The following is a 15,464-nucleotide window of genomic DNA, read 5'->3' on the forward strand; positions in this document are numbered from 1 at the left end:
AGAGAGATAGAGATGGCGAGAGAGATATATAGAGATGGAGACAGATAGAGATGGAGAGAGAGATAGCGGGAGAGAGATAGCGAGAGAGATAGAGAGGAGCAGAATGGGAGATGAGGCGTGTAATAAGAGCTTGATACCTTAATCAGGAGAGAGGGAGAAAGAGAAGATGGAAAGGGCTGTGGGTGGGCTTCGGGAGGGAAACAAGGAGGAAAAGGGGGTCTTCTATTTGCATTACCCATTAACCCCTCCAGTATAAAATGCAAATGAGGAGTCCTTAAAACTCCAATAAGGTGTGTGATAGGCCCATAAATTGCCTTCCTTGCCTGAATGCTGTCAGTCCATAGCCGTGTACACACCCTGCTTCTCTTTCATGTCTTCTCCACCCTCTTAGGTAATACTGAACAAAAATATAAAAACAACGTGCAACAATTTAAAAGATTGTAAGGAAATCAGTCAATTGAAATAAATTCATTAGGCCCTAATCTATGGATTTCACATGACTGGGAATACATATATGCATCTGTTGGTAACAGATACAGTACCTTAAAAAAAAAAAAATATGGGCGTGGATCAGAAAACCAGTCAGTATCTGGTGTGACCACCATTTGCCTCATGTAGCGTGACACATCTCCTTCTCATAGAGGTGATCAGGCTGTTGATTGTGGCGTGTGGATTGTTGTCCCACTCCTCTTCAATGGCCATGCAAAGTTGCTGGATATTGGCGGGAACTGGCGTACACGTTGATCTAGGGCATTTCAAACATGCTCAATGGGTGACATGTCTGGTGAGTATGCAGGCCATGGAAGAACTGGGACATTTTCAGCTTCCAGGAATTGTGTACGGATACTTGCGACATGGCGCCGACAGACATGGAAACTCAGCTTTTAGCTCCTAAGCAACTTTGCAGTATTTTAAAATGTTTACATTATTAGCCCAGAACATTTTTTATGTTATTACATACAGCTGGAAATAACTTTTGGATATCAGAGCGGCGGTAACTCACCAGTGTTCCAGCCAGAAACATGACTTTCCAAAATTGGATCCTTTGTTCGTGCCCTCCAAGGCAATTTATTTTATCCCAGAGGCTGCTCCACGACGCCGCTGGCAGAGAAGAGGTATTTGGAGTGGACTTCTAGTCTGACTCAGGAGGCGTTCACATCATCTACCGCTTCTGAGTATACAGTGCATTCGGAAAGTATTCAGACCCCTTCTCTTTTTCCACATTTTATTACATTACAGCCTTATTCTAAAATGGATTCAAAAATACATTCTCCAGAATCTGCACACAATACCCCATAATGACAAAATGAAAACATGTTTTTAGAATTTTTTTCAAATGTATAAAAAAACAAACAGACGCCTTATTTACATTAGTACTCAGACCCTATGCTATGAGACTTGAAATTATGCTCAGGTGCATCCCGTTTCCATTGCTCATCCTTGAGATGTTTCTACAACCTGCTCGCAGACACAGACGTCTTGCTCCCGGACAAGCTAAACACCTTCTTCGCCCACATTGAGGATAACACAGTGCCACCGACGTGGGCCGACGAGGACTGTAGGCTTTCATTTTCCGAGGCCGACGTGAGTAAGACATTTAACCCTTGTGTTGTCTTAAGGGTAAAAAATTGCATGCCACTATGTTTAACAGCAGAGAAAACAACCTAAATTATTTTTTTTCAACTTTAAATTTGATGAGTTTTCATAGAGTGACCCTAACATTACAAAAAGTGAAACGTCGCCTTTGTTCATATTTCCATAAAAGCTGTACACCACCAGGATACAAAGATTGTCTTAGGGTCATTTTTGACCCGGCAGTTATAAAATAATTTACACACCACAAGAACACACACACACACACACACACACACACAATGAGAAATTGAGATTATGTGTGCTACTGATTGAACTCAGACAGCAGCTCCTGAAGAGGAAGATCACCATGATTGACACAGTTAGAAAGAACAAGCCTGATCTCCCCCTGCACTCCTCGCAACAAGGGGGAGAGAGGCCTTCTCATCAAAGCCTTCACCCCCACCACCACTCTAGTTTCTTACCAAAGAGGAACAAGAATGTGGTCCTTCTGAGCACACTGCACAAAACAGCTGAGATCAGTGATCGTGAGGACAGGAAGCCAGCCATCATCCTGGACCTCAACAACAACGTGGCGTGGACAACCTGGACAAGGTGATTGGAATTTACAGCTGCAGGAGGATGACTGGCCCCTGGTCATCTTCCATAACATCATTGATGTGTCCTCATACAATGCCTTTGTGATATGGAACAAGATTAACACTACATGGATGCCTGATAAGCAGAACAAGATAAGGGTGTTCCTGGAGCAGCTGAGAAAGGTACTTGTAACCCCACACATTCAAAGAAGGGAGCGCCTCCCCTGCACAGCAGCCTCTGCAGCTCTTGTGAAAACTGTTCAGGGGGCAGGAATCTTGTCCTGATCCACCTGAGGCTGCAGCTGGGGCAGGCAAGAGGAGGAGATGACAATTCTGCCCCCTAAAGAAGGACTGTAAAACAAATACCATGTGCTGCACATGTGATAAATACATCTGCAAATTCCGTGCACACACACATACTGTCCTACATGTGCTATTTAGAGTTGATTAATTTATGTTCTTCACATTTTTGTTTTGAATCTAATATCTTATTTTATTCTTATGTATTGTTGTTGTTATACACCTTGTGGGTGGGGGCAATGGTTAAAAAAATGGGAGAAGACTACTATTTTGTAGTTGAATTCCTCATTGTACAGTATATAAGAATATATCACTATGTTTCCCTTCAATAAAATGCATTCAAAACTACTTTCTGCACATTTCTGCTACTTTCTTAGGCTAATCAAGTGCTATCTCTTGCAAAAAAAAATGTTTACACCTATGCAGTACCTTTAGCAATAAAAGTAATAATAATAAACCTCTACTTTAGTAAAGAAAACTATTATGACAGGTGTGTTGTAATAAAAATGTGCGGTGTCCACTGATTAAATGCAGTCTTTCTGCATTGTGAAGAGGGAAAACCCAGATATTCACAAAGTTTGTGATGAATGACTGGTGGTTTCTTCATGCAAAATAGATTTGGAGTTTAAAGTTCAATTAAGCTGCTTTATTTTAGGGGTTTAGTGAAGGGGGGTTATTTTTTACCCTTATGACAAGGGGAGTATACAGAATGTTAAGACTACACAAGGGTTAAGCATGTTAACCCTCGCAAAGTTGCTGGCCAAGACGGCATCCCTAGCCACGTTCTCAGAGCATGCGAAGACCAGGTGGCTGGAGTGTTTACGGACATAATCAATCTCTCCCAATCCCAGTCTGCTGTCCCCACGTGCTTCAAGATGTCCACCATTGTTCCTTTACCCAAGACAGCAAAGGTAACTGAACTAAATGACTATCTCCCCAAAGCACTCAGTTTTGTCGTCATGAAGTGCTTTGAGAGGCTAGTTAACCTGTTGTGGTATAGGGGGCAGTATTTTCACAGCCGGATAAAAAAACGTACCCGATGTAATCTGGTTACTACTCCTGCCCAGAAACTAGAATATGCAAATAATTAGTAGATTTGGATAGAAAACACTCTAAAGTTTCTAAAACTGTTTGAATGGTGTCTGTGAGCATAACAGAACTCATATGGCAGGCCAAAACCTGAGAAGATTCCATACAGGAAGTGCCCTGTCTGACAATTTGTTGTCCTTCTGTTGCATCTCTATCGACAAAAGGCTTTACAGAGAAAGCAAAACATTAGATTGTTAGGAGAGTACATAGACACAAATAATCACACAGCCATTTTCCAAGCAAGCATATATGTCACATAAACCCAAACCACAGCTAAATGCAGCACTAATCTTTGATGATCTTCATAACAATTATTTTAAGAATTATAAATACAGAATTCCTTTATGCAATCGCTATGTCCGATTTTAAAATAGCTTTTCGGCGAAAGCACATTTTGCAATATTCTGAGTACATAGCTCGGCCATCACGGCTAGCTAATTTGTCACCCACCAAGTTTGGGGCTCACTAAACTCAGAATTACTATTAGAAAAATTGGATTACCTTTGCTGTTCTTCGTCAGAATGCACTCCCAGGACTTCTACTTCAACAACAAATGTTGTTTTGGTTCCAAATAATCCATAGTTATATCCAAATACCGCCGTTTTGTTCATGCGTTCAGGTAACTATCCAAACGGTGACGCGCGAGCACATTTCGTGACAAAAGATTTCAAAATATTCCATTACCGTACTTAGAAGCATGTCAAACGCTGTTTAAAATCATTTTTAGTCAAAACAGTCAAAACAAAGAAAAGCCCTTGAATGAGTACGTGTGTCCAAACTTTTGTCTGGTACTGTATATATTTATACTCCGGACTCCGACATTGCTCATCCTAATATTTATGTAATTCTTAATTCCATTATTTTACTTATAGATCTGTGTGTATTGTTGTGAATTGTCAGATATTACTGCACTGCTGGAGCTAGGAACACAAGCATTTTGCTACACCCACAATAACATCTGCTAAATATATGCCTGCAACCAATAAAATTTGATTTGATATGATTTATCATGCTGAAACATGAGGTGATGGCTGTGGATGAATGGCACGACAATGGGCCTATCGTCATGGTATCTCTGTGCATTTCAATTTCCATCGATAAAATGCAGTTGTGTTCATTGTCCATAGCTTTTACCTGCCCATACCATAACCCCACTGCCACCATGGGGCTCTCTGTTCACAACGTTTACATCAGCAAACTGCTCGCCCACATGACGCCATACATGCTGTCTCCCATCTGCCAGGTACAATTGAAACCGGGATTCATCCGTGAAGAGCACACTTCTACAGGGTGCCAGTGGCCATCAAAGGTGAGCATTTGCCCACTGAAGTAAGTTATGATGCCGAACTGCAGTCAGGTCAAGACCCTGGTGAGGATGACGATCACGCAGATGAGCTTCCCTGAGACGGTTTCTGACAGTTTGTGCAGAAATTCTTCAGTTGTGAAAATCAAAATTTTCATCAGTTGTCTGGGTGGCTGGTCTCAAGACGATCCCGCAGGTGAAGAAGCTGCATGTGGTGGTCCTGGGCTGGTGTGGTTACACATGGTCTGTGGTTTTGAGGCCAGTTGAATGTACTGCTAAATTCTCGAAAATGGCATTGGAGGCCGGCTTATGGTAGAGAAATGAACATTAATGTCTCTGGCATCAGCTTTAGTGGCAATTCCTGCCATCAGCATGTCAATTTTACGCTCCCTCAAAACTTAAGACATCTGTGGCATTGTGTTGTGAGACAAAACTGCACATTTTAGAGTTGTCTTTTATTGCCTGCAGCACAAGGTGCACCTGTGTAATTATCATGCTGTTTAATCAGCTTTTTGATATGCCACATCTGTCAGGTGAATGGATTATCTTGGCAATGGAGATATGCTCACTAACAGGGATGTAAACTAATTTGTGCACAGAATTTGAGAGAAATTTGTTTATTGTGCTAACAAAACATTTCTGGGTTCTTTTATTTCAGCTCATTTAACATGGGACCAACACTTTACATGTTACGTTTATATTTTTGTTCATTGTATTTTTGCTTGTAACACTTAAATGGTTAGGATAGCTCACAAGGTCTCATAAATATCTGTTGACTAGGTGGGAGTCATGACTAAAGAGACTTCATGCATATCTTTTATTTTTACCTATAAGAGTAGGAGTAAAATGTCTATTCTCAGCACTTACCACCAATTTCTTACTCTGCGATGCATTGTGGATACTGGCCACGGTAAGACTATCATACACACACACACCCCTCACCCCAAATACATACACATCCACTGGATCCTACAGTATACTTCAATAGCTGAGTCACAACCCCACAGTCACCAGCCTCTCCATCCCCTGCAGTGTCGTCACTACACTGTTGATCACGATTGGTTTCATAATCTGTCATAAAGCAGATTAGTTTATCCTGTGTGATGAGATAAGATTAGGGTCGGGGCTAGAGGGGGCCATGGGGGATCAGACTTACTCCTCTCATTCCAACACAAGCCCCCTGCCTCAAATGAACAGCAGCCTATTGCGGCATTTGTAACCACCCTCTGCGCACCCACACACACACCAGTCGTCACCCCTCACACAATCCTCATTTTGTTCAGCTGCAAAACAGATTATATCCTGAGCCCTGGGGGTGTCTGATGCATATTGTTTTCATGTTGTCGATCTGATTGTGATCCTGTTGTTTTCATGTTGTCAATCTAGATTGTGATCCTGTTATTTTCATTAGCTGTCCCAGACCATATTATGGTGTTTTTCCTGAAGTGTCATGTTCAGGAGTATAGCCATACAGATCAGCGTTTGTTTTCAGGGTTAGCATAGGACTTCACAGTAGCTTAACACAATGACAACTCAGTGGCCTTGTGGTTAGAGTGTTCGTCCTGATATTGGAAGGTTGTGATTTCAAATCGCTGGCCGAGTGATACCAAAGACTGTAAAAATAGGACCCGATGTGTCTCTGCTTAGCACTCAGAGTTAAGAAGATAGATCAGGGGTAAGGTTCTACGATAGGTTAATGTCCAGGGGGTGTGCTTGTACATTAAGCTGCCTTACTCTACAGAAATAGGCTCCTGCCCTATGAGCCTTTCCGGCTTGTGCAAGGCTACTTATGACACCTTTCAAAACAAGTCCAGCGGCGTAGGGGACAATAATCTCCAGTTCAGCTACCCAGAGTCACTCAGACATTCAGTCAGAGCCAAATATCTACTCACTCCTCTGTTAGGTCACTAACCAGAGATGATGTGGGGATCAACAAAGCCACAGAGAGAAGCCACCCTGTATGTCTCTGCCCTTAGTGTGTGTTTGTCTTGTGACTTCTCAAGACTTGACCAGAGAAAAGGAGAATCTCAGCTTGAATATGGATGTTACGTACACCTCACCCTGCTACACTCAACGCCCCGTGGAGTGAAAGAGATATGTGATTGTAGGTGCAGGTAAGGATGACAGAGGCAGAGAATATTACTGTTTACAGGGAATTTATTTCCTTAACACGGTAATGTGGGGAAAAGGGGCTGGATGGAACCAAAGCAAAGAAAATAGAATTTTAAAAGTCCCCTCTCCTACCTACCTAACCTTTTAGCACCTCCTGGCACACTAACCAAAATACAGGGGGTGGTCCACCCAGGTCTTACCTAGTGTACATAGACAGTAAGTACTACGGGTTATGTATGCCCGCAGGACTCTTCCCTAAGGACTCCCAAAGTGCCTTTCCCTTCCCCCCTGGGAACAAATGAAACAGAATAATTCAAACTCAGTGAACAATTTCAATAATCAAAAACACTGAGTCCTATTGGCATACACATACCTCAGAAGTAGCTGCTACAAAATACTTTCAACACAACTGGTACTGAGGAAACCCAACACAGGACATCAAAGAAGCTCACTCTCCTCCTTACAAAGGAACACTGGCTTTATTCCAGCTGGAGAAGGAGTTGGTAATTGAAAACAGCTGTCTCCCCTGACGAGAGGGAGGGTTTAGAGCGCCAATCTTCGATGGGGCCGACCAATCAGCTGCTTAGAATCCAGGAAGCCATTTCCTGAAATACACACACACAAATACATACAAACCCAAAACAACACAGAAACTGGGGAACGTAACAATGAACTATGAAAAAGTATTTGATTTGCTATGGAATGTTAACCTGTAACCTGTGTGTGAACAGAGGAGGGTCTGGATGGTACATACTGGATATAGGTCTCTCTGTTACTCTGATGGTGTCAGCTTTAATTGACTCAATTCCCTAATTAATACAGTAAATGACAGATTGACATTTCTCTTCTAGTTAATTTCCCCTGTGATTAATATGGCAGACGGAGTGACCTAGAAGAAAGGCAGCATGTGTTGCTTGAGATCTCCTGTGTTATTGGACATGACATGCTCCCCTATCGAGCCCTCGCAGCAATGATTACACTCTTGATTACTTCAGTCAACTAAATCATTGGAATGGACATAATCTATTATCTAAATGAATCTGCACATTTGACACTGGGTATATGCGGGGATGTGTGGGGTTGTATTAAATATGGAGAAATTAGAGGTTAGGACTAAAGTAGCTCTATCGTATGAATGTCATATTGAATAGCAAAGATATAGAGCAGGGGTACTCAAATCCTACCCTATGAGGTCCGGAGCCTGCTGGTTTTCTGTTCTACCTGATAATTAATTCCACACACCTGGTGTCCCAGGTCTAAATCAGTCCCCAACGAGAGGGGAACAATTAAAAAAAAGTAGTGGAACTGGCTTCAAGGTCCAGAGTTGAATTTGAGGGATATAGAGTATTGGGTCATTGTTCCAAATTAGGTTTAATGATGAAGATCACTCCCCCTGCTGAAAATAAACAGCATAGATCAGCATACATTTCAATGCTGATATTTGCTGGTCAATGCAGGTCTATGCTAGTCAGTGCTGGTCGGATGCTCGTCAAGCTTGTCTGACCAGTGTGGTCCAGCTGGTTATGCTGTTTTACCATCATGGTCTAGCTGTTTTTGTTGGTGTCTAGGCTTTGTGATGTTTTGGACACTGGTGACCAGCCTTCACTGTGTTTTGGACATTGGTGATTAGCCTTCTGTCACTCGAAGCGGAACAGGTGAACCCAAGAGCAGACTCAGACGAGGAGACTGGGATGAGGTAACCAAGGTATTTATTGAAACACAGGGGGAAGATGGGGTGCAGGCCAGGGGAAGCTCGGGCGGGTTGCAGGAAGCCAGGTGTGGAGGCTGAGGCTGTAGTGATTGGAATTGGGACTGGGTAAGCAGGTCCGGAGAGGAATCCAAGGACACAGTGGAGTGTGGGGGTCCAGGACAGAGTAGTGGGACTGGAGACAGGGAGTATTTGTATTTGAGTATTTGTAGATGTCTGGAACAGGTTGCAGCTGTTCCAGTATTTGTAGAGGTCTGGAACAGTCTGGAACAGGTTGCAGCTGGTGGGGATGTGCTCTGCCTCCAGCACACCTGTCTCCGCCCACACAATCACACACATACACACAGAGAGGAAGAGGGAGAGATCACTGGGGGAGTGGCGGCAGGTTAGGGAGATAAGGATGAGAAGTAGAGGGCATGGCAGGAGCAGATGTAACACCTTCACTGTGTTTTGGACACTGGTGACCAGCCTTCGCAGTGTTTTGGACACTGGTGACCAGCCTTTGCAGTGTTTTGGACACTGGTGACCAGCCTTTGCAGTGTTTTGGACACTGGTGACCAGCCTTTGCAGTGTTTTGGACACTGGTGACCAGTCTTTGCAGTGTTTTGGGCACTGGGGACCAGCCTTTGCAGTGTTTTGGGCACTGGGGACCAGCCTTTGCAGTGTTTTGGGCACTGGGTACCAGCCTTTGCAGTGTTTTGGGCACTGGTGACCAGCCTTCGCTTTGTTTTGGACACTGGTGACCAGCCTTCACTGAGTTTTGGAGACATACCAGCTTAGGCTGGTGATGCTAATATGCTGGTGATCAAGCTGGTCCAGCATGGTCTAGCTGGTCAAGCTGGTCTGATCACGCCCATCATTATCATATTTCCCTGCATACTCTATTGTTGTTGATTTTTAGAATTGTTTGTTTCAATATCTTTATGTTGTTGTGTTTTTGCATGTACATTGATTGATTAATTAATATTATGCTACACAAAGATAAATAACATTAATCCAATTTGTTAGTTGAATTTATTGCATCTGTTACTGAGATTAGTGTTCCAGTTTAGATGGTTTGGTTAGTCTGATTTATTCTTCTTTCTAACCACAGTGACGGCTGGTCACCACAAAAACACAACGAAGGCACCACGAAAACACAGCGAAGGCACCACAAAAACACAGCTAAGACATAAGAAAAACACAACGAAAGCACCATGAAAACACAACGAAAGCACCATGAAAACACAGCGAAGGCACCATGAAAACACAGCGCAGGCACCATGAAAACACAGCGCAGGCACCATGAAAACACAGCGCAGGCACCATGAAAACACAGCGCAGGCACCATGAAAACACAGCTAAGGCACCATGAAAACACAGCTAAGGCACCATGAAAACACAGCTAAGGCACCATGAAAACACAGCTAAGGCACCATGAAAACACAGCTAAGGCATAAGAAAAACACAACGAAAGCACCATGAAAACACAACGAAAGCACCATGAAAACACAGCTAAGCCACCATGAAAACACAGCGAAGGCACCATGAAAACACAGCGAAGGCACCATGAAAACACAGCGCAGGCACCATGAAAACACAACGAAGGCACCATGAAAACACAGCTAAGGCACCATGAAAACACAGCGAAGGCACCATGAAAACACAGCGAAGGCACCATGAAAACACAGCGCAGGCACCATGAAAACACAGCGCAGGCACCATGAAAACACAGCGCAGGCACCATGAAAACACAGTGAAGGCACCATGAAAACACAGCTAAGGCACCATGAAAACACAGCTAAGGCACCATGAAAACACAGCTAAGGCACCATGAAAACACAGTGAAGGCACCATGTTGGTCCATGCTGTTTTTTTTCAGCAGAGCCTGGACAGACATTTACCTCCACACTATTATTTCATTGACATTTCAGGATTATTTACCTTTTGCAAGACCAGAAAATGTAATGGAAATCATAGACGATTGTCCCCTCCCCTACCTCGCCAGCCCCTACTGCCCCTCCCCCTACCTCACCAGCCCCTACTGCCCCCTCCCCTACCTCGCCAGCCCCTACTGCCCCTTCCCCTACCTCACCAGCCCCTACTGCCCCCTCCCCTACCTCACCAGCTTCTACTGCCCCCTCCCCTACCTCACCAGCTTCTACTGCCCCCTCCCCTACCTCACCAGCTTCTACTGCCCCCTCCCCTACCTCACCAGCCCCTACTGCCCCCTCCCCTACCTCACCAGCTTCTACTGCCCCCTCCCCTACCTCACCAGCTTCTACTGCCCCCTTCCCTACCTCACCAGCTTCTACTGCCCCCTCCCCTACCTCGCCAGCCCCTACTGCCCACTCCCCTACCTCACCAGCCCTTACTGCCCCCTACCTCACCAGCCCCTACTACCCACTCCCCTACCTCGCCAGCTCCTACTGCCCACTCCCCTACCTCACCAGCCCCTACTGCCCCCTCCCCTACCTCACCAGCTTCTACTGCCCCCTCCCCTACCTCACCAGCTCCTACTGCCCACTCCCCTACCTCACCAGCTTCTACTGCCCCCTCCCCTACCTCACCAGCTTCTACTGCCCCCTCCCCTACCTCACCAGCCCCTACTGCCCCCTCCCCTACCTCACCAGCTCCTACTGCCCACTCCCCTACCTCACCAGCCCCTACTGCCCACCACCCTACCTCACCAGCCCTTACTGCCCCCTACCTCACCAGCACATACTGCCCCCTGCCTTACCTTGCCAGCCCCTACTGCCCCCTCTCTCTCCCTCTCTCTATCCCTTTCCCTATCTTTCTTTCCCTCTATCTCTTTCCTCACTCGCCCTTCCCCCTTTTTTCTCTGTTTTACCTTGCTTTATCTTGTGCAACACTGACACTAAATTACTAATTTTTCTCATTTCATGGGTAAGTGAGACAGATATTTATTTAATATACTCATAAGAGGAGGCAGGAGGTCTATTTATTGGAGCAAAGCTGGAGAGATAGAACATGTTTATTTTACCAGATGTAGGAGCCAGATAGCATGTTTATATAAAGACGCACACAGATAGCAATATATTTATTCATGAGCATTTCCTACACAACATATTACTTTAAGCCGACCACACACTCATATATACACACATAAGCGTGTGAACGCACACACCCAAATGCACCGGCACACACACACACACACACACACACTTAGCCTAGATGTATATGTGTGAAACCGGTGCACTCCCCAGCTTTGATCAAACAGATATGAATTCACATAATATGCAGGCTCCATAATGGCTTCATTTGCCTTTTGTCATAATTATGCATTGTCTGGGGTCACATGGGCTCCCGAGTGGCGCAGCGGTCTAAGGCACTGCATCTCACTGCTTGTAGACGACACTAAAGGCACCCTGGTTCGAATCCAGGCTGCATCACAACTGGCCGTGACTGGGAGTCCCATAGGGCGGCGCAATTGGCCCAGGGTTGTCCGGGTTTGGCCGGTGCAGGCCGTCATTGTAAATAAGAATTTGTTCTTTACTGACTTGCCTGGTTAATTATTACTTCTTTTTTTTAAAACATGGTGCGAAGTAAAATGACTATGATATGGGACTGCTCTCCATAAGCAGACAAATCTGGTGTAACAGGAGATGGCTATATGAGGGGCTAAATGCAGACAGAAAGCGAGACACTCTCCCCATTGATTTAGATAAAGACTGAATTGTTTTGGTCACAATGAGAGAGTGGAGAGACCTTCCATCTGCATTCTGTACCTTTATTAACTTACTTCTACTGTTTGGGCACAACCTCTGTCACACACGCACACAAAAACACATAATGACTGATCCCTGGCAGTGACCCCACTCTCTCAGGGTGTCTCAGGGGGAGTGGCAATGCAGAAAAACATTTCACACCACACACTGTACATGTATGAAACAGAACTAATATAAGCACCCGGTCTAAGGCACTGCATCTCAGTGCTAGAGGTGTCACTACAGACCCTGGTTCGATTCCAGGCTGTATCACAACCGTCTGTGATTGAGAGTCCCATAGGGTGGGCACAAATGGCCCTGCGTCGTCCGGGTTTGGCTGGGGTAGGCGGTCATTGTAAATAAGAATTTGTTCTTAACTGACTTGCCTAGTTAAATAAAGGTTGAATAACATAAAATGAAAATAAAACCCCCTATTGGACCTTTTTGACACACACACATACACACACAGTGCAGCAGTGCTGACAGGAATACATCAATGCTTACATGATGTTCTAAAGTGAGTGAGTGGAGAGAGGAAGAAGGGAGAGAGGGATGAGGAGAGGGGGCACTCAGTTTGTCCTGAATTGATCCGAATAGGATTAAGTAGGCAAACTGTGAGTAGGAGGCTATGTGTACCGGGGTTTAGGATCTGAACTAGGGTTGCAAAATTCCGGGAACTTTCAATAAATTACCTGTTTTTCCAGAAATACCGGAATTAGCATGAAAATCTGGAATCTTCCAACCAGGATTTCTAGAAAATCAGGCAATTTATTGAAAGTTCCTGGAATTTTGCAACCCTAATCCGAACTCTTTCTTTACCCACTAGCTCACTCGATTGTTTTCTCTGCTTACTCCCTCCCTCCCTCCCTCCCTCCCTCCCTCCCTCCCTCCCTCCCTCCCTCCCTCCCTCACACACACACACACACACACACACACACACACACACACACACACACACACACAACACAACACAACACAACACAAGACAACACACACACACTCTGTTCACTCATGTTCTTGATAGGGATATTTTCCATGTGTACAGTACCAGTCAAAAGTTTGGACACACGTACTCATTCAAGGGTTTTTCTTTATTTGACGATTTTCTACATTGTAGAATAATAGTGAAGATATCAAAACTATAAAAAAAAAAAACACATGGAATCATGTAGTAACCCAAAAAGTGTTAAACAAATCCAAATATATTTTAGATTTTAGATTCTTCAAAGTAGACACATTTGCCTTGATGACAGCTTTGCACACTCTTGGCATTCTCTCAACAACCTTCATGAGGTAGTCACCTGGAATGCATTTCAATTAACAGGTGTGCCTTGTTAAAAGTTAATTTGTGCAATTTCTTTCCTTCTTAATGCATTTCAGCCAGTCAGTTGTGTTGTGACAAGGTATGGGTGGTATACAGAAGATAGCCTTATTTGGTAAAAGACCAAGTCCATATTATGGCATGAACAGCTCAAATAAGCAAAGAGAAACAACAGTCCATCATTACTTTAAGACATGAAGGTCAGTCAATACGGAAAATGTCAAGAACTTTGAAAGTTTCTTCAAGTGCAGTCGCAAATCCATCAAGCGCTACGATGAAACTGGCTCTCATGAGGACCGCCACAGGAAAGGAAAACCCAGAGTTACCTCTGCTGCAGAGGATAAGTTCATTAGAGTTACCAGGCTCATAAATTGCAGCCCAAATAAATGCTTCAGAGAGTTCAAGTAACAGACACATCTCAACATCAACTTTTCAGAGGAGACTGCATGAATCAGGCCTTCATAGTCAAATTGCTGCAAAGTAACCACTACTAAAGGACACCAATAATAAGAGACTTGCTTTGGCCAAGAAACATGAGCATTGGACATTAGACCGGTGGAAATCTGTCCTTTGGTCTGATGAGTCCAAATGTGAGATTTTTATTTTATTTTTTATTTCACCTTTATTTAACCAGGTAAGCTAGTTGAGAATAAGTTCTCATTTACAACTGCGACCTGGCCAAGATAAAGCAAAGCAGTGCGACAGAAACAACAACACAGAGTTACATGGATTAAACAAGCGTACAGCCAATAACACAAGAGAAAAAAAAGAAAGTCTATATACAGTGTGTGCAAATGGCATGGGGAGGTATGGCAATAAATAGGCCATAGTAGCAAAGTAATTACATTTTAGCAGATTAACACTGGAGTGATAGATGAGCAGATGATGATGAGCAGATGATGGTGTGTAAGTAGTGATACTGGTGTGCAAAAGAGCAGCAAGTAAATATAAACAATATGTGGATGAGGAAGGTAGATTGGGTGGGCTATTTACAGATGGACTATGTACAGCTGCAGCGATCGGTTAGCTGATGTTTAAAGTTAGTGAGGGAAAAGTCTCCAGCTTCAGCGATTTTTGCAATTCGTTCCAGTCACTGGCAGCAGAGAACTGGAAGGAAAGGCCGCCAAAGGAGGTGTTGGCTTTGGGGATGACCAGTGAGATACAGTGCCTTGCGAAAGTATTCGGCCCCCTTGAACTTTTCGACCTTTTGCCACATTTCAGGCTTCAAACATAAAGATATAAAACTGTAATTTTTTTGTGAAGAATCAACAACAAGTGGGACACAATCATGAAGTGGAACGAAATTTATTGGATATTTCAAACTTTTTTAACAAATAAAAAACTGAAAAATTGGGCGTGCAAAATTATTCAGCCCCCTTAAGTTAATACTTTGTAGCGCCACCTTTTGCTGCGATTACAGCTGTAAGTCGCTTGGGGTATGTCTCTATCAGTTTTGCACATCGAGAGACTGAAATCTGTGCCCATTCCTCCTTGCAAAACAGCTCGAGCTCAGTGAGGTTGGATGGAGAGCGTTTGTGAACAGCAGTTTTCAGTTCTTTCCACAGATTCTCGATTGGATTCAGGTCTGGACTTTGACTTGGCCATTCTAACACCTGGATATGTTTATTTGTGAACCATTCCATTGTAGATTTTGCTTTATGTTTTGGATCATTGTCTTGTTGGAAGACAAATCTCCGTCCCAGTCTCAGGTCTTTTGCAGACTCCATCAGGTTTTCTTCCAGAATGGTCCTGT

This window comes from Salmo salar, chromosome ssa25 (assembly GCF_905237065.1).
Source record: "Salmo salar chromosome ssa25, Ssal_v3.1, whole genome shotgun sequence".
Lineage (NCBI taxonomy): Eukaryota > Metazoa > Chordata > Actinopteri > Salmoniformes > Salmonidae > Salmo > Salmo salar.